Genomic DNA, 20,136 nt, shown 5'->3' with positions numbered 1-20,136 from the left:
CCTTCATTGATCACCATCCAGTTCCCCAAATAGAAGGGCATGTTTGAATTGCAGATGGAAACCAGATAAGGATTGGCAGTAAAGGGCTCAAAGTTCAACAGCCTTATTCCACCATTCAAGCCCAGGCTTCAATAGATTCCCCTCACTGAAATGTAATTGATTTATGTCCTTTCCACTCACTGTTTAAATATTTCCCAATGCTGACCAACAGTTCAAGTTAACAATTGTTCTTCGTTGCAATCTGGGCAAGGTCCCTTTTACATTATTACAAATCGCATTTTTTAGTCAAGTACCCTTGTACTCAACTTATCTTTTCCTATACTAAACCCAATTATATCGTGCTCAAATGTTTCTCAAATGTTCCCTGACATTTAAGTCTTCCTCCTTCCCTTATAACCCAGTGCCAAGTCAAAGAATGCTTGTTTCTTTATCGGAATTACAGCATATTGATTAAGTAATCATTCCTGAACACACTGAAGTTAACTTCTACTTTTTCACCAATTGTTTTCATATTTGTGTCTTATTTTTGGATGATTACACTCTACTACAATTATAATTCTATTGTTTTATAGACTTTTTAACACTATAATGTTGAACTATTATTTGTGCTCCTACCTTTAATCTTTTTATCTTCTTTTCTGTGGACAATTATATCAGCAGCAACAGCTGTAATCACAAGGCCTGCAAACACCCAGAAAATTACCAGCCAGACGTTGACGACTTTAGGGAAAAACTCTAAGGTTAGAAAAAACAGAATCAGTATCGGATTTGAGGAGCCCAATACTGTACAACAAACACTGGGTTCTTGTTGCAAATATTATTCATAGGTCTTCATCAATCCTCAGCAGCAATCTCCGGTGCTGACTTCCATCTGAATTACATTGGTAAATAATATCAGTGATAACAAAGACTTTCATTATTCTAAATGTAAAATACTGCGGATGCTTGAAATCTGAAATACAAACAGAAAATGCTGGAAATACTCAGCAGGTCAGGTAGCTTCTGTGGAGAGAGAAACATTGTATTAATGTAGTGCCTTTAACAAGAGAAATACTTTCCAAGGCACTATATTAACACTATTTCTCTGTTAATGCGTGTGGTGTGAGGACAAACTAGTTAAATGAGGAGAGGTGACCAAAAGCTTTGTCACGTTTGTGAGTTTTGAGTTTTAAGGAGGATCTGAAAATGAGAAGATGGAGGTGGAGAGGTAGAAGGGTTTGGAGAGGGAATTCCAGAAATGGGTCCAAGGTGGCTGAAGGCACTGCACCCAATGATGGGTCAAAAGGAAAATGGAATGGACAGGAACCAAACCTTACAGACGATGAGACTGATATTAACCCTAAAAGTGCAGTAAAAACCGTAAAGGGGCTGAAATTGCCCTCAGCGGGAAATTGGGGAGGGCACTTTGAATCAAGTGGAAATTTACCGCCCGGCGGGAGTCAGAGGGAAGAGCCGGAAAATTTGTCTCTTTAACTCTGACACACCTCTCAGCGTTTGAGCGCTGTTTGAGGCGGTATAGGGGCAGGTTTGTGAGGGAGCGGGGCGGTGTCCATCACGGCTGCACTGACCATGTCAGCGCGGTGGTGATGACGTCAGCGCGACGTGGAAGTGCCGCGTCGCATTGTCCCTCCCCATTGCGAGGCTGACGTGGAGCCCACTGGGCCACCAGGAAGGTGTTCGGCTGGACCAGCGGCCCAGCACCCAAGAGGGGATGTCGGGCAGCTCGGCCGAACCAGCAGCCGCCGTTGTCGGGCCAACTCATGAGTCGGCCGGCAATTAAAACAAAATGGCGGCCGCGGCGGTGCGCCCTCGCCTTCATGGGCGTCTGCACTGCCCAGCCACTGGCAGTTTCCCGACTCTTGAAGCTGTCAGTGGCACGAACCGGCGCTGTCCATGCACTGCGAGACAAATTCCCCCACGGGGCGGAAAAGTAGCTGTTGCTGGTCGGTAAGGGGTCGGCGCACAGCCAACAACGGATCGGCATGCCGGGCGGGGCGGAAACAAAGGACCGGGAGGAAATCCGTTCCCACCGCCCCTGGCTCGGGGGCAATTCCGGATGGGTCGGCCCCGCCACCTGCCCCCGGACCGAAAGGCCTTACTACCCCTTCGAGGCAGTAATGGGCCTTAAAGGGGGCAATTTCCCCCCCAAAAAAGGTATAAACATATCAACTAAGTGGATTGTACAGACTCCTACAGAATAGAACAATGAAATTATATAACTGGAGAATCCTGCAATGCTTGCATATCCTTTTGTAGGATAATTTTCTCTGAGAACTTCATTATATTGGTAAATAAAATTAGTCATAACAAAGACTTATATTAATATAAAAGTAAAATACTGCGGTGCTTGAAATCTGAAATAAAAACAGAAAATGCAGGAAATACTCAGCAGGTCAGGCAGCCTCTGTGGAGAGAGAAACATTGTATTAATATAGTGCCTTTAACAAAAGAACAACTTTCCAAGGCACTATATTAACATTTTTATCAATGCAAGTGGTGTGATACAAATTATCCAATAATTGTTAAACAAATCACTCTGTAACAAGCTCTCTATTCTCATGCAGGAAAACAATGCACACAACTAGCAGGAATGATAAGCAACAGGAGAAGGTACAACAACAACTTGCATTTATATAACGCCTTTAACTTAGTAAAACATCCCAAGGCGCTTCACAGCAGTGTTTTAAGACAAAACAAATAAATTTGACACCGAGCCACATAAAAAGAAATTACGGCAGATGACCAAAAGAGGTCAAAGAGGTAGGTTTTAAGGAGCGTCTTAAAAGGAGAAAGGAAAGGTAGAGAGGTTTAGGGAGGGAGTTCCAGAGCTTGGGGTCCAGGCAGCTGAAGGCACGGCCACCAATGGTTAAGCGATTATATTTAGGGATTCTCAAGAGGGCAGAATTAGAGGAGCGCAGATATCTCTGGGGTTGTGAAGCTGAAGGAGATTACAGAGATAGAGAGGGACGAGGCCATGGAGGGATCTGTAAACAAGGATAAGAGTTTTAAAATCGAAGTGTTGGTTAACCGGGAGCCAATGTAGGTCAGCGAGCACAGGGGTGATGGGGGAACGGGACTTGGTGTGAATTAGGACATGGGCTGCTGAGTTTTGGAGGACCTCAAGTTTACGTAGGGTAGAATGTGTGAGGCCAGCCAGCAGTGCATTGGAGTAGTTGCTGCACAGGAGGGCAGGAAAAAGAGTGGGAAAGTGAGTGATAGGGGATTCAATTGTAAGGGGAATAGATAGGCGTTTTTGCGGCCACAACCGAGACTCCAGGATGGTATGTTGCCTCCCTGGTGCAAGGGTCAAGGATGTCTCTGAGCGGGTGCAGGACATTCTGAAAAGGGAGGGTGAACAGCCAGTTGTCGTGGTGCACATTGGTACCAACGATATAGGTAAAAAAAGGGATGAGGTCCTACGAGATGAATTCCAGGAGCTTGGAGCTAAATTAAAAAGTAGGACCTCAAAAGTAGTAATCTCGGGATTGCTACCAGTGCCACATGCTAGTCAGAGTGGGAATCGCAAGATAACTCAGATGAATACGTGGCTTGAGCAGTGGTGCAGCAGAGAGGGATTCAAATTCCTGGGGCATTGGAAACGGTTCTGCGGGAGGTGGGACCAGTACAAACCAGACGGTCTGCACCTGAGCAGGACTGGAACCAGGGGTCAAAACTAAAAATCATGGTTTAAAAACTAGTATTAAAACACTCTACATAAACGCACGCAGCATTCGAAATAAAGTAAATGAGTTGACGGCACAAATCATTACAAATGGGTATAATTTGGTGGCCATTACAGAAACATGGTTGCCGGGTGGCCAAGACTGGGAATTAAACATACAGGGAAAGATAGACAAGAAGATGGGGTAGCTCTGTTAATAAAGGATGATATCACGGCAGTTGTGAGAGACGTTATTGGCTCGAATGAACAAAATGTTGAATCATTGTGGGTGGAGATTAGGGATAGTAACGGGAAATGTCACTGGTGAGCGTAGTTTATAGGCCCCATAATAATAACTTCATGGTGGGGCGGACAATAATCAAGGGAATAATGGAGGCATGTGAAAAAGGAACGGCAGTAATCATGGGGGATTTTAACCTACATATCGATTGGTCAAATCAAATCGCATGGGGTAGCCTTGAGGAAGAATTCATAGAATGCATACGGGATTGTTTCTTAGAACAGTATGTTACAGAACCTACAAGGGCACAAGCGATCTTAGATCTGATCCTGTGTAATGAGACAGGAATAATAAACGATCTCCTAGTAAAAGATCCTCTCGGAATGAGTGATCACAGTATGGTTGAATTTGTAATACAGATTGAGGGTGAGGAAGTAGTGTTTCAAACGAGCGTACTATGCTTAAACAAAGGGGACTACAGTGGGATGATGGCAGAGTTGGCTAAAGTAGACTGGGAACACCGACTGAACGGTGGCACAATTGAGGAACAGTGGAGGACTTTTAAGGAGCTCTTTCATAGTGCTCAACAAAAATATATTCCAGTGAAAAAGAAGGGCGGTAAGAGAAGGGAAAACCAGCCGTGGATAACCAAGGAAATAAAGGAGAGTATCAAATTAAAAACCAATGCGAATAAGGTGGCCAAGGTTAGTGGGAAACTAGAAGATTGGGAACATTTTAAACGACAGCAAAGAATGACTAAGAAAGCAATAAAGAAAGGAAAGATAGATTACGAAAGTAAACTTGCACAAAACATAAAAACAGATAGTAAAAGCTTTTACCGATATATAAAACGGAAAAGAGTGACTAAAGTAAATGTTGGTCCCTTAGAAGATGAGAAGGGGGATTTAATAATGGGAAATGTGGAAATGGCTGAGACCTTAAACAATTATTTTCCTTCGGTCTTCACAGTGGAAGACACAAAAACCATGCCAAAAATTGCTGGTCATGGGAATGTGGGAAGGGAGGACCTTGAGAAAATCACTATCACTCGGGGGGTAGTGCTGGACAGATTAATGGGACTCAAGGTAGACAAGTCCCCTGGTCCTGATGAAATGCATCCCAGGGTATTAAAAGAGATGGCGGAAGTTATAGCAGATGCATTCGTTATAATCTATCAAAATTCTCTGGACTCTGGGGAGGTACCAGTGGATTGGAAAGCAACTAATGTAATGCCTCTGTTTATAAAAAGGGGCAGACAAAAGGCAAGTAACTATAGGCCGGTTAGTTTAACATCTGTCATGGGAAAAATGCTTGAAGTTATCATTAAGGAAGAAATAGCGGGACATCTAGATAGGAAAAGTGCAATCAAGCAGACGCAACATGGATTCATGAAGGGGAAATCATGTTTAACTAATTTACTGGAATTCTTTGAGGATATAACGAGCATGGTGGATAGAGGTGTACCGATGGATGTGATGTATTTAGATTTCCAAAAGGCTTCTAATAATGTGCCATACAAAAGGTTACTGCAAAAGATAAAGGTATGCGGAGTCAGAGAAAATGTATTAGCATGGATAGAGAATTGGCTGGCTAACAGAAAGCAGAGTCGGGATAAATGGGTCCTTTTCGGGTTGGAAATCGGTGGTTAGTGGTGTGCCACAGGGATCGGTGCTGGGACCACAACTGTTTACAATATACATAGATGACCTGGAAGAGGAGACAGAGTGTAGTGTAACAAAATTTGCAGATGACACTAAGATTAATGGGAAAGCGGGTTGTGTAGAGGACACAAGAGAGGCTGCAAAGAGATTTAGATAGGTTAAGCGTATCCACCTTAGAAAAAAAAACAGTAAAAGGGAATATTATTTGAATGGGGAGACATTACAACATGCTGCAGTGCAGAGGGACCTGGGGGTCCTTGTGCATGAATCCCAAAAAGTTAGTTTGCAGGTGCAGCAGGTAATCAGGAAGGCGAATGGAATGTTGGCCTTCATTGCAAGGGGGATGGAGTACAAAAGCAGGGAGGTCCTTCTGCAACTGTACAGGGTATTGGTGAGGCCGCACCTGGAGTACTGCGTGCAGTTTTGATCACCTTACTTAAGGAAGGATATACTAGCCTTGGAGGGGGTACAGAGATGATTCACTAGGCTGATTCCGGAGATGAGGGGGTCACCTTATGATGATAGATTGAGTAGACTGGGCCTTTACTCGTTGGAGTTCAGAAGGATGAGGGGTGATCTTATAGAAACATTTAAAATAATGAAAGGGATAGGCAAGATAGAGGCAGAGAGGTTGTTTCCACTGGTCGGGGAGACTAGAACTAGGGGGCACCGCCTCAAAATACAGGGGAGCCAATTTAAAACTGAGTTGAGAAGGAATTTCTTCTCCCAGAGGGTTGTGAATCTGTGGAATTCTCTGCCCAAGGAAGCAGTTGAGGCTAGCTCATTGAATGTACTCAAATCACAGATAGATAGATTTTTAACCAATAAGGGAATTAAGGGTTACGGGGAGCGGGCGGGTAAGTGGAGCTGAGTCCACGGCCAGATCAGCCATGATCTTGTTGAATGGCGGAGCAAGCTCGAGGGGCTAGATGGCCTACTCCTGTTCCTAATTTTTATGTTCTTATTATCTTGTCAAGTTTAGAAGTAACGAAGACATGATATTCACCCATTAACTGAATAGCTGAAGGAGGCATTTGAAATTCTGGGATCCCACTCAGCTATGGCAATAGGGGAAGGAGACATGGGAGGTCCTTGTCCCACAGTTGGCTTGTGCAAACAAGTACGAATGTTCAGATATTTAGACAACGATCTCAATGGTCTGGTCATGAAAAAAATGTCAGCAGAGCATCAAATTCATACAAAGGCACTGCAAAGCCTCTCTGAAAATGTGCAGCAAAAGGTAGTGCCAGCAACAGAGTCCAAGACCCTTTTGCAGCATTATCAGAGAGAGTTTCTCAACAATTCAGAGCAGCCTCGAGTGAGTGGCACCTGCAGGAATCTGATTATGTCCCACAGAACACAGAGACCCAGACATCACTCCAATGGGCAGGAGTTGACCGCTAACACTCAGGCTTCGGATGATGAGAATGGAGATAGCATTAATTACTGGATAACCAAGATCTTCAGCACAGGGTTTGCAAGATATTTAAGATAATATCACCCAGGGATTAAGGAATATTAGTCCCATCAGGTCCATTTTCCTGCAGATCATTAACAACCAATATCCTGATTCTATGCCTAGTGGGAGAGCAGGAGGTGATCCTTAGGATTATGCCCTCCTTCAGAACAGCAGCACCCGCTATACTGCAACACTTTGCAATCTTTCTCCATTTAAATAATAACTTGCTCTTTGATTTTTTCTGCCAAAGTTCATGACCTCACACTTTCCAACATATACTCCATCTGCCAAATTTTTGCCCACTCACTTAGCCTGTCTATGCCCTTTTGCAGATTTTGTGTGTCCTCACACATTGCTTTTTCTCCCATCTTTGTATCATCAGGAAACTTGGCTACGTTACACTCGGTCCCTTCTTCCAAGTCATTAATGTAGATTGTAAATAGTTGGGGTCCCAGCACTGCTCCCTACGGCACCCCACTAGTTACTGATTGCCAACCTGAGAATGAACCATTTATCCTGACTCTCTGTTCTCTTAGTTAGCCAATCCTCTATCCATGCTAATAAATTACCCCCAACCCCATGAACTTTTATCTTGTGCAGTAACCTTTTATGTGGCACCTTGTCAAATGCCTTCTGGAAGTCCAAAGACACCACATCCACTGGTTCCCCTTTATCCATCCTGTTCGTTGCATCCTCAAAGAATTCCAGCAAATTTGTCAAACATGACTTCTCCTTCATAAATCCATGCTGACTCTGCCTGGCCGAATTATGCTTTTCCAAATGTCCTGCTACTGCTTCTTTAATAATGGACTCCAATATTTTCCCAACCACAGATGTTAGGCTAACTGGTCTATAGTTTCCTGCTTTTTGTCTGCCTCTTTTTTTAAATAGGTGCGTTATATTTGCAGTTTTCCAATCTGCTGGGACCTCCTCAGGGAATTTTGGTAAATTACAACCAAGCTGAAAATAGTTGGGCCTAAGACACTGTCCTGAGGAACTCCTGCAGCAATGTCCTGGGGCAGGGATGATTGACCTGCAACAACCACAACGATCTTCCTTTGTGCTAGGTATGACCGCAGCCCTAGAGCGTTGTCCTTTGGTCTCCATTGGCTTCACTTTTATTGGGCTCCGTGGTGTCATACACAGTCGAATGTCGCCTTAATGTCAAGGGCAGTCATTCTCACTTCCCTTCTGAAATTCAGCTCTTGGGTCCATGTTTGGACCAGGTCTGTAATGAGTTCTGTAGTCGACTGGTCCTGGCTGAACCCACACTGAGCAGGTTATTGGTGAGTAAGTGCTGCTTAATAGCACTGTTGATGACGACGAAGGAATGATGGTAAGTGGTAATCAGAAGGAGGATTCCTTGCCCGAGATATTAAGGGGAACTGATGGGGTAGATAGAGAGGAACTATTTCTTCTGTTTGGGGAGTCAAGGACTAGGGAGCATAATCTAAAAATTAGAGCCAGGCCTTTCAGGAGTGAAGTAGGAAACACTTCTACACAAAGTGTGGTAGAAGTTTGGATCTCTCCTACACAAAAGGCAATTGATGCTCGATCAATTGTTAATTTTAAATCTGAGATCGATAGCTTTTTGTGTACCAAAGGTATTAAGGGATATGGGCCAAAGGCAGGTATATGGAGTTAGGCAATAGATCAGATCAACAAACTCTGAACAAATATTTTATATCAGTCTTCATGGTCGAGGACACTAACAATATTCCGACAGTGGATAGTCAAGGGGCTATAGGGGGGAGGAACTTAACACAATCACAATCACTAAGGAGGTAGTACTCAGTAAGATAATGGGACTAAAGGCAGATAAATTCCCTGGACCTGATGGCTTGTATCCTAGGGTCTTAAGAGAAGTAGCGGCAGGGATTGTGGATACATTGGTTGTAATTTAACAAAATTTCCTGGATTCTGGGGAGGTCCCAGCAGATTGGAAAACTGAAAATGTAACGCCCCTATTCAAAAAAGGAGGCAGACAAAAAGCAGGAAACTATAGACCAGTTAGCCTGACATGTGTGGTTGGGAAAATGTTGGAGTCCATTATTAAAGTAGCAGTTGCAGGACATTTGGAAAAGCAAAATTCGGTCAGGCAGAATCAGCATGGATTTATGAAGGGGAAGTCATGTTTGACAAATTTGCTGGAGTTCTTTGAGGATGTAACGAACAGGGTGGATACGGGGAACCAGTGGATGTGGTGTCTTTGGAGTTCCAGAAGCCATTTGAAAAGGTGCTACATAAAAGGTTACTGGCAAAAGGTAAACGTTCATGGGGTTGGGGGTAATATATTAGCATAGATAGAGGATTGGCTAACTAACAGAGATCAGAGAGTCAGGATAAATGGTTCATTCTCTGGTTGGCAACCAGTAAATAGTGGGGTGCCGCAGGGATCAGTGCTGGGACCTCAACTATTTACAATCTATATTAACGACTTGGAAGAAGGGACTGAATGTAACGTCGCCAAGTTTGCTGACGATACAAAGATGGGAGGAAAAGCAATATGTGTGGAGGACACAAAAAATCTGCAAAAGGACATAGACAGGCAAAGTGAGTGGGCAAAAATTTTGCAGATGGAGTATAGTGTAGGAAAGTATGAGGTCATGCACATTGGCAGAAAAAAATCAAAGAGCAAGTTATTATTTAAATGGAGAAAGATTGCAAAATGCAGCAGTACAGTGAGACCTGGGGGTACTTGTGCACGAAACACAAAAGGATAGTATGCAGGTACAGCAAGTGATCAGGAAGGCCAATGGTATTTTGGTCTTTATTGCAAAGGGGGTGGAGTATAAAAGCAGGGAAGTCTTGCTCCAGCTATAAAAGGTATTGGTGAGGCCACACCTGGAATAATGTGTATAGTTTTGGTTTCCATAATTTACGAAAGGATATACTTGCTTAGGAGACAGTTCAGAGTAGGTTCACTAGGTTGATTCCGGGGATGAGGGGGTTGACATGAGGGAAGGTTGAGTCGGTTGAGTTTCTACTCATTCTCATTCTTCTGAATTCCAGGCGATCTTATTGAAACGTATAAGATTATGACGGGGCTTGACAAGGTGGATGCAGACAGGATGTTTCCACTGATGGGGGAAGACTACAACTAGAGGGCACGATCTTAGAATAAGGGGCTGCCCATTTAAAACAGAGATGAGGAGAAATTTCTTCTGGGGATTGTAAATCTGTGGAATTTGCTGCCTCAGAGAGCTGTGGCAGCTGGGACATTGAAAAATTTAGGACAGAAAAACAGTTTCTTAAACGATACGGGGATAAGAGGTTATGGGGATCGGGCGGGGAAGTGGAGCGAAGTCCATGATCAGATCAGCCATGATCTTATTGAATGGTGGAGCAGGCTCGAGGGGCCATCTGGCCTACTCCTGTTCCTATTTCTTATGTTCTTATGATCTCACTGAATGCCTAGCTCGCAGCTTTTTTGTGGTTTCATGCAACAAAGTGGCTTACCAGGAGATTTCAGAGGGCAGTTAAGTGTCAGCCACAATGGTGTCGCACTGGTGTTGAGTATAAGCCAAACCAGGTGAGGATGGCAAGTTTCCTTCACTCAAGGACATTAATGAACAATCCAACTGCTTCATGGTCACTTTATTTCCAGCTTAAAAAAGAAAAACTGAAATTAAATTTTACCATGCAATGAACAGGTGCACTGCCAACATTCTCCTGACCACAGCATAGGCTCATACCAAGAAAATAAATATTCATCTCACTAATTGGAAGTGTGGTGGATCAGCAGAATATCTTCAACCTGGTGGAAGGTAGGTGCAGGATATTTCAGCACTACCAGCCACCTTAATGCTCTAGATGCACAAGTCCAATGTTGGCTACCAGGCTTAATCATCAACAACTGCTTAATTTAGGTTCTCATTCTAGAATGATAAAGACCAAAGTGCTGTTTGCTCCTTCTCACGCTGTTCCTGCAGCCCTGCGTCCAGGTAAAGGTTGGAATTCATCTGGACCTCAGGTGCTGTTATGAATTAACATTTGGAGCAGAAGCCATTTTTACCTTACAATAATACTCAGTCATGCAAAGCCAGTGTCCTTGCTCCTATACTCAAATCCCCTCGACTGGGCCTTTATTCACTGGAGTTTAGAAGAATGAGAGGGGATCTCATCAAAACATATAAAATTCTGACGGGACTGGACAGGTTAGATGCAGGAAGAATGTTCCCGATGTTGGGGAAGTCCAGAACCAGGGGACACAGTCTAAGGATAAGGGGTAAGCCATTTAGGACTGAGATGAGGAGAAACTTCTTCACTCAGAGAGTTGTTAACCTATGGAATTCCCTACCGCAGAGAGTTGTTGATGCCAGTTCATTGGATATATTCAAGAGGGAGTTAGATATGGCCCTTACGGCTAAAGGAATCAAGGGGTGTGAAGAGAAAGCAGGAAAGGGGTATTGAGGTGAATGATCAGCCATGATCTTATTGAATGGTGATGCAGGCTCGAAGGGCCGAATGGCCTACTCCTGGACCTATTTTCTATGTTTCTATGTGTACGCACTAGGTCCATGAAGCAGAGCAGGTCTCCAGATCGTCCTGGTGAATCCTTGCCACTGGATAAAAGCCTAGCTCGGTCAAGCCCGTGTGGTGGCTGATGTGCAATGATTACTACACGTTAAAAAAAAATCCACGCACAGGCATCTTCCACCCCCTCAACTGGAGTTCAGAACATTGAAACATCTGTGAACGCTCATGGAAGCAAGTCATCCTCGTTCGAGGGACCGCCTATGATGACTCTTCTGATACCCTCTGCCAGTGACGATTTTGCATTTTCCGTCAATCATTACCTTTTACCATGCACAGTCACTCAGAACCTCCATCCCTCACCAGCTATGACTCCAGTCACAGGAAAGTTTCCAGTTAGTCCACATTGACCTCAGTTTCACTAGGGCTCCTTGGTGCTCCACTCAGCCGAATGCTGCCTTACATTAAGGGTACTCACTCTCATCTCACCTGTGGAATTCACAGTGACGAGTCCTTCCATCCATTTAATGATGATTGAAAGTAGGCTGATAGGGTCGTCATTAACCAGGTTGAATTTGTCCTGCTTTTTGAGGACAGGATATAACTGGGCAATTTTTCACTTTGTCAATTGTCCACAATCAAATATAGGTAGGAAACTGGCATTGTAGGCCAGAATATTGTCCTGGCAAAGAAGTATACCTATGTCATGGAGGTTTACTTTTCATGGGGTGCAAGTCAAGATGAAGCACAGGGACTTCTGGCATCACCTCTTCAAAGTTAGCACCAGTAAGTTGTGGACACACAAAGCACCTTCCCCCTTTCCATTGGAATTTTGCGTTGTCTGCAAAAAGAGGCAGAGATGCCTCAGAAATGCCATACAAGGTCCATGAATTTCTACCCCATTAGATTTAAAATATGAATTGGGCAACTGAATTATATTAGCAGCATGAATAGCGACAGTGTGAATACTTTCGGTTTTCAGTCGGCCGATGATATTACCCTTCTGTACATGCCCTCTGATGACATCTTTCTCTGCACATGGATAAAAGGTTTCCAATGGTGACATCATGCCAGTTCATGGGGTCACATATTTGAATGGGCTCACAAGTGAATTGCTGTGTTGGCCTGGCATTGTCTGAACTCAGGAGTGTTAGCGCTGTGTTGTCTGAACTCTGAAAGATTATGCTTGCAGTGCCGTTATACTTTGGTATCTCTGCATAGTCGAGCAGAGCTTGATATCATCACTGCCTGCCTGCGGCCCGACTACCATTGACTGGATCAAATTCCAGGCCGAATCCTGGGTGAGTGGAGTCCAATTACACCTTCCACTTCCCTGTCTTGTCTGTACACTAGGGGACATGACCTTATTTTAATTAGTATATATTTCCAGTCTGTGCCAAAGATAGCAGTTTGAATTATTAGCAAAAATCTTGAATTTTCCAGTAAATTGTTTGTTGTTTTCATTTTCAAATAACATGGAGCTTGCTAATTGTCAATCATGATTTAAAAAATACTGGAACTTGAATATTGTGTCTTATACCCAGCATCCAGTAGTAGTTTCCAACTCGAGGGACTAACCTCCAACTTGTAGATCTATCACAGCTTCCGCATGGTATGTTTTGGAGTCAATGGAACACGTGTAGCTCCCTTCATCTGATGCTTTTATGTTCTTCAGTTTGAGAGAGGCATTTCCACGGGGAAACTCCTCTTTAAATAGTTCCGTCCTCCCTTGATAAGCTTTGTCCTGCACATTAGGTCGATCCTGTCCACCGGTGTATAAATGTACTGGCGAAGCCGAGTCTGATGTAAACCATCGAATCTCCAGATCATAACCATTTATTTCTATTTGTGCCGTCAACTCATCTATCTTGTTACAAATGCTGCTGCATTCAGATAAAGTTTTTAATTTTGTCTTATTACCATTTTTTCTTACTCTGACCCCACTTTCTCGATGCACTCTAATGTTTATATGCTCGGTAACACTCTGGTTATCATTACCTCTATCGCTACCCTGCACTATTCTTCGTATTTTCACTGGTGGCAATGAACGCCTGGGCTATTGCTATGGCCTTACTCAAGGTTGGGGTCTCTACAGTCAAAAGTTTGCGAAGTATGGTTTCGTGGCCAATGCCAAGTACGGAAAAGTCTCTGAGCATGTGCTCCAAATGTCCTTCAAATTCACAATGTCCTGCAAGGCGTCTCAGCTCGGCGACATAACTCGCCACTTCCTGGCCTTCAGATCTTTTATGGTTGTACAACTGGCACTTTGCCATCAGAACGCTTTCCTTCGGGTTCAACTGCTCTCGGACCAGTGTGCACAAATCGTTGTACGATTTCTCCGTGAGTTTCGCTGGAGTGAGCAGGTTCTTCATGATGCCATACATTGGTGCCCCACAGACGGTGAGGAGGATCACCCTTCGTTTGGCAGTGCTCTCTTCCCCATCTAGTTCATTGGCCACGAAGTATTGGTCGAGTCGCTCCACAAAGGTTTCCCAATCATCTCCCTCCGAGAATTTCTCCAGGATGCCCACTGTTCTCTACATCTATGGGTTCGCTATCTGTATCTCGTTGCCAGTTGTTGTGTATGGAGAAAGAGTCAGACTGAACACTGTGAGCTCAAAGTAAAGTATGACCGTAGTCTTTTATTGCAGGTCTCCAGAGTGCCTCTCCAGCCTGTGAAGCCTCCTTAAATACCTGTGCTCCTGAGGGATTATGGGATCCCTTGGGACTCCAGGGGATGAGCCCTCTGGTGGCTGTACAGAGTAAATACAAGTTTACATATATAACAGATATAGTGGATAGCAAGGGTTTATTTCCCTTGGTGGAGCGGTGAATTACGAGGGGGCATAGTTTTAAGGTGGTTGGTGGAAGGTTCAGAGAAGATTTGAAGGGAGGCTTCTTCATGCATAGGGTTGTGGGGGGGTCTGGAACTCACTGCCTGGAAAGGTGGTAAAGGCAGAAATCCTCACCACATTTAAAAGGTGCTTGGATGGGCACTTAAAGCAGGGTTACGGATATAGAGCTGGTAAGTGAGATTAAACTGGCTAACCTCTTGTTGGCTGGCGCAGATACAACGGTAAGTACTGCAGGGAATCGAATATGGCCAGGGTGATCTCCTGAACTAGTTTTGATCGCCTGGATGGGTCGGAGAGGAATTTTCTCAGATTTGTTTCCCCAATTGGTCGGGCTGCCAGCTGATAGTACTCGGAGTGCGACAGTGTACACTCTGCCCAGTTCAGTCAAAAATTGGCAATCGGGGGTCATGTGTACATCATATGACCCTGATGTGCATTTTAAATGGGCCTACCACCTGACTCGGTGCTGGTTTTTTGGAGGGCACTGCCAACATGTTTCCGCCTGCCGGAGCCCTGAAAATTCACCCTAATTAGTCACCAAATGTGGAGTGAAGTTCCAGATCGAGCAATAGAGACAAACACCCGGGAATCAGTTAGGAAACAATTTGATGCTACAAAGTGGGGATGTTAAGATCTCTCTGGATGGATCAAAATGGGCAGAATGGCCTTCGTCATCTGTAATGATCTTGGAATCTTGTTTTGGTTCCCATTTATGTTTACAAGTGTCAGTAGAATTTACTTCATGTCAATGTCCATAACTACACAGAAATGTAACTTTCCACATGAATTTAATTTCTGGCATTGACTCAGCGAGAATATTGAGGCATTGACACATCTGTAGTCACTTTGATGATTGATCTTGTTACATGCCTGACAATGCATTAACCACAGAACACTCAGTGTGTGCAAAGGTCTGCGTTTATTAGATTAGAAGGCAGCTTATCGGAGTGAAAAGTAATGCAGGCTCTTTGCATACGTTTTATGTAAATCTATCGTTTACCAAAATGTTTCTATTCCCATTTTATTATGCCAACAATGTCACATTAATAAAGTTAGTGGCCATGATTCTATATTGTCATCGGTCTGCCCTTTGTAAGAGCTTGGAAAATAAAACTTTAAATCCCAAATATTCAAAAATAAGTCTACATTTCCCCACAAGGTCCACCAATTTGGTTTATAGAAGCTGTCTGAACACCACCACCATCATCATAGGCAGTCCCTCGAAGCGAGGATGACTTGTTTCTATGCCAATAAGGGATGAGTTCACAGTTGCTTCAATGAAGGACCTAATATTTCAAATCCCGAACTACATCGTGAAGGGTGGAAGATTCCTGTGCTTGGATTTTTTTAACGTGTAGTGGCTGTTGCATACCAGCCACCACACGGGCTTGACCAGTGAAGTAATGTCTGGTGCATTTCAAAGTTCTGTATGTTTTAATGTCCAATGCATGGCAGGAAGGGGGCGTGTCCATGCTCTTCAAACACTGCTGAAATTTCTATTATTTTTAGTATATCGAACCACTTCTTTGGGAAAACTTGCCTTAGGTCACATGATAGAACACACAAACAACCATCCAGGGCTAGTCAGTTCTATAATTTGACCAGAGGAAACCCGTTAGTTGGGCTTGTGCCCCAAAATGTTCACTGTGATATTGCAGTGAATTCACTCAATGGAAAATAAACTTGCTGGGTGTAAAGCGGGCTGCTGAATCACCTGCCCAAAGACCAATTTCACCCCCGTTCAGTCTAGTTCTTCAGGACGATGTCATTTGAGGTGAAATTTCCGGCTGTCCCTCTCACCAGTGGGACCTCACATGCAGCGCACACAGCATTGTGGGCACACTGCCTTCCATTTCCCACCCTCCCACATCACACGATGCAAAACGTCAGCACTGAAAGTTCAATTTTCTGATAAGCTGCCCACACCACAGCCTTTTAAATTCTACCCTGGCTCTTCACACCTCCAGTGACAAACATAAAAATACCTGGGACACCAACACAGGGTAAAATCAAACTGAAACAGTAACAGGTGATATGGGATCAATTCTGAGGACAATTCGCACTGTGGCAAGCTGGCTCTTGGCAACTCAATTTCTTCACTTTATTTGCTTCACTGAAGAAAGTTTTCCTGCTCTATTTGCATAAAATTATTATTGTAGGTGAACTAAGGACCAGTAAACATGAAATTAATAACCATTCCCACACCCTGAACAATCAAAATAATAAAAAAACATACAGCTGGAAACCTGATCGACAAATGCTGGAAATACACAGGGGAAAGTGAAGCAAGTGAATGGGAAAAGAGAGATACATTCTGGGTATACATCCTGCATGGGAACTGGAAACTGAAAGTTCAGCGAGGGCCTCTGTAGGGCTGGGGGAAAGAAGGAGGGGAGAGAAGAAACAAATCGATGGTGAATTATAGAGAGGGACTCACTGCGTGGAATGAGCTGTGAGCTGCAGGAACCCGCTGACCTTCCTGCCTGTAATGTTGCTCCACAGGCAGATGGTGACGCCACATTGCCGCGTTTCCGATGGATTCCCGCTCTCCGGGTCTTAACTTCCATCTCATCCTTCACCTCTTCCGGCGCTTTAACAAAACAACTTTTAGTTTCTTCCTCCCAGGTGTCAGGACCGTGGGCTTCACTCACTCTCAGACCAGCAGGTGTCTAACACACAGTTTCATCCCAACTGATCCCACCATGGTATTTCCTTTCCCCGCCAGTCCAGCTGCTTTCCCAACATGGCTAAAACCCACACTGAGGCACTCTGATTCTCACTTTACAGTCCCGGTGTAAGCGGTCCCTGGATTTGGTCCCTCGGTGTAAGTAGTCCTTGCATTTGGTCTCTGTGTGTAAGTGGTCCCTGGATTTGATTTCTCTGTGTAAGTGATCCCTGGATTTGGGCAAATGGAGATGGGCAACGCAAAGTGATGCAGCAACGCAGAGGAGTGCAATTCAGAGTGATCAAGTGAAGCAGTGTGATACAGAGTGACGCACAGTGACTCAGAGTGACATAGAGTGATGCAGTGTGATGCACAGCGATAGAGAGACACAGTGATATAGAGTGACACACAGTGATAGAGAGTTGCAGAGTGATGCAATGCCATAGAGTGATAGCGATGCAGAATGACACACACTGATGGTGATGCAGTGATAAAGAGTGACGCACAGTGATAGTGATGCAGTGACAGAGTGACAGGTGGCGCAGTGATAAAGAGTGACACACAGTGAGAGAGAGATACAGAGTGATGCAGTGATGGGACAGTGATGCACAGATAGATTGACACACAGATGCAGAGTGATAGAGTACAATATAACAAGAATTAGGCCATTCGGCCCCTCTAGCCTGCTCCGCCATTCAATAAGGTCATGGCTAATCTTCTACCCCAACTCCACTTTCGTTCACTATCCCCATATTCCTTGATTCCCTTAATATTCAAAAATCTTATCGATCAACGGCCCAGAATTTCATTTGGCTTACCGCCCGGTTTCTGGGCTGTATTGGCCATTGTGGGCAGTAATCAGGTAAGTGAAAATGTCCTTACCTGAGTTACGCCGGCGGTTGCGAGGTACCGCTGGGGAGCAGACCGCCGGCGTGCAACATCCTGAGATCGCCCTGGCGAGATATTTGGCTGAGTGGTGACCCGTAGGTAAGTTTTTTAAAAAGCCCACGAGGATCAGCGGAGCTGGGCGGCAGGTGAGTACCTCTGCAAGAAAAAAAGGTTAGTTATTGTTTTTTTACGAATTATTATAAAAATGTGTTCTGGTGATTTAGTTTTAAAGTGTCTTGGGAATGTTTTTTTAATTTTTTTTTTTAGTTGAAAAATTATTTTAATTGTTTTTCTGGTGTTACGCCCAACCCGCAGCCTCGGGGTAAATTTTTATTCATTTTTAATTTTTTTGCCCATTCTATTTACCAACCGCCAAATTGACCCTAAATTGCACTTTTTCGCCCAGAATGGGGGTGCAAGGCCCATGTTTTTGCCCGGCAGATTTTTTATTCGGGGGAAGTTTTCACCGGCAATAATCTTCCCAGTTTTAGCGGTTTTTTGGGAGGTGATCCGGAACTGCGGGCTGATCGGAAATTCTAACCCTCTGTCTTGAATATACTCAACGACTGAGCCTCCACAGCCCTCTGGGGTACAAAATTCTAAAGAAGCCCCTGAGTGAAGAAGTTTCTCCTCATATCAGTCTTAAACAGCCAACCATTATTCTGAGACTGTGACCCCTGGCTCTGGACTCCCCAGCCAGGGGAAATATCCTCCCTGCATCTACCCTGTCAAGCCCTGTAAGAATTTTGTATGTTTCAATAAGAACATAAGATCAGCTCTCATTCTTGTAAACTCTGGAGAATATAGGCCCAGTCTACTCAATCCTCATAGGACAATCCCACCATCCCAGGAATCAGTCCGGTGAACCTTCGTTGCACTCCCTCTATGGCAAGTATATCCTTCCTTAGGTAAGACCAGAACTGTACACAATACTCCAGGTGTGGTCTCACCAGGGCCCTATATAATTGCAGTAACGTCTTTGCTCTTGTACTCAAATCCTCTTGTAATAAAGGCTATACCATTTGCTTTCTTAATTGCTTGCTGTTCCTGTATCTTAACTTTCAGTGATTCATGTACAAGGACACCCAGGTCCCTCTGAACACCAACTTTCCACATTCCCTCACCATTTAAAAAATACTTTGTTTTTCTATTTTTCCTACCAAAATGGATATCTTCCCTGGTCCCTGGATTTGGTCTCTGGGTGTAAGTGGTCCCTGGATTTGGTCTCTGGGTGTAAATGGTCCCTGGATTTGGTCTCTGGGTGTAAGTGGTCCCTGGATTTGGTCTCTGGGTGTAAGTGGTCCCTGGATTTGGTCTCTGGGTGTAAGTGGTCCCTGGATTTGGCCCCTGGGTGTAAGTAGTCCCTGGATTTGGTCTCTCGGTGTAAGTGGTCCCTGGATTTGGTCCCTGGGTGTAAGTGGTCCCTGGATTTGGTCTCTTGGTGTAAGTGGTCCCTGGATTTGGTCTCTGGATGTAAGTGATCCCTGGATTTGGTCTCTGGGTGTAAGTGGTCCCTGGATTTGGTCTCTGGGTGTAAGTGGTCCCTGGATTTGGTCTCAGGATGTCAGTGGTCCCTGGATTTGGTCTCTCGGTGTAAGTGGTCCCTGGATTTGGTCTCTGGGTGTAAGTGTTCCCTGGATTTGGTCTCTCGGTGTAAGTGTTCCCTGGATTTGGTCTCTCGGTGTAAGTGGTCCCTGGATTTGATCTCTCGGTGTATGTGGATTAGGTCTCAGAGGGAAGCTTGCTGGCAGAACTTTCTCATCCCAGTCTGCTTCCCTCAACCGACTTCTCACCTTTTTCATGCTTCCTGTTTTGGTTAGTTTAATGTGGGGCCAAAGCTGAACATCTCCCCGTCGATCCCCCTGGTCGTCTCCATTCCCCTGCTCCACCTTTTATGATCAGATGTGTGTGACTTTAAGCGGTGTTTCACTGCCGAGCAGAGGAGCGCAGCCCCGCTGCAGAGTGAGTGAAGGCGGCTGGAGAGCGGGCGCGAGCGGAGCGGGAGCTCAAAGCCCAACGGTCAAAGCATGAGCGGGGGAAATGGGAGGCTGTGATTGGACAATGACCAAGTATGCGTGGGGGAGGAGAGGCTGAGCGCTCAAAGCCCAACTGTCAAAGCACGAGCGGGGGAAATGGGAGGCTGTGATTGGAGGAGGGACGAGCATGTTCAAGGGGAACAAACGGTGAACGGCTCAGCGCCGCGGGACAGACCGGCTTCAGAAAGTTCCAG

At 44.6% G+C, this 20,136-nt stretch overlaps 1 pseudogene; it reads right to left on the bottom strand.

Moving 5' to 3' along the window:
- Positions 1-20,136, bottom strand: part of LOC139230649 (uncharacterized) — an 80,675-nt pseudogene that overhangs the window by 40,679 nt on the left and 19,860 nt on the right.

The sequence above is a fragment of the Pristiophorus japonicus genome, chromosome 19 (assembly GCF_044704955.1).
Source record: "Pristiophorus japonicus isolate sPriJap1 chromosome 19, sPriJap1.hap1, whole genome shotgun sequence".
In the NCBI taxonomy this organism is placed as follows: Eukaryota; Metazoa; Chordata; class Chondrichthyes; family Pristiophoridae; genus Pristiophorus; species Pristiophorus japonicus.
Note: the sequence above shows the minus strand (reverse complement) of the source record. Positions and strands in the feature narration are given on the sequence as shown.